We start from the raw sequence: 859 nt of genomic DNA, 5'->3' as shown, positions 1-859 counted from the left end.
CAGTAGCCCTGTAGTGAGACGGGTTAGCCTTGGCCTCTCCGCAATTCATGCTTGTCGTAAGAGACCACTAACTGGATCGGGGACGGGGCTGCTGATTTGAGTGATGAATGCATTTGTACACTGTCTGGATAGGTCGATGTTCTTTTGTCAGTCACTGGATTGTTTGATCCAGACTATTATTTACGTCCCGCTGTAATGTAAACAACAAACAACCAAATGGCACAACAATATAACGAACATATTGTCTCAACTCCGTGAAATAGTTTCAATGTTTCAAATAAACCATTTGGCATTCTGAACTCATAAACTTTTCATTTCACACGACGAATTGTTACTGTGAAATACATGTATATACTGACAGAGTGTAGGAACAATTATTGACTGTACATTGTACAATGCAATGTGACATATAGTTTGTGACGAATTGTTACTGTGAAATACATGTATATACTGACAGAGTGTAGGAACAATTATTGACCTGTACATCGTACAATGCAATGTGACATATAGTTCGTGTTATCCGATCTCCGAGTTGACAGTTTGTTCTGTTGTATCGATCACATGTTCAACAAACTCATCAATGTAAAAGGATTCACACGTATCGATTTTAGTATGTCCTGACGGCATCAGCAACGTCTGCTCACACACAACACCGTCTACACACGGTGCGGGCGGCGGCGCCAGAGTGCACGAGCAACACGCGTGGAGAACTTCAGGCTCTGGGCAGCTCGGACAACACTCACGTGACATTCACTGTCCTTACGTTGAATTGTTTGGACATATCGATTCCGTTATGGTTTAACCGACATTCGGACAATGACAGATGCTGTTGACTAGCGGATTGATAGCAAAATAATAT

This window comes from Haliotis asinina, chromosome 12 (genome assembly GCF_037392515.1).
Source record: "Haliotis asinina isolate JCU_RB_2024 chromosome 12, JCU_Hal_asi_v2, whole genome shotgun sequence".
NCBI classification, from domain to species: domain Eukaryota; kingdom Metazoa; phylum Mollusca; class Gastropoda; order Lepetellida; family Haliotidae; genus Haliotis; species Haliotis asinina.
Note: the sequence above shows the minus strand (reverse complement) of the source record.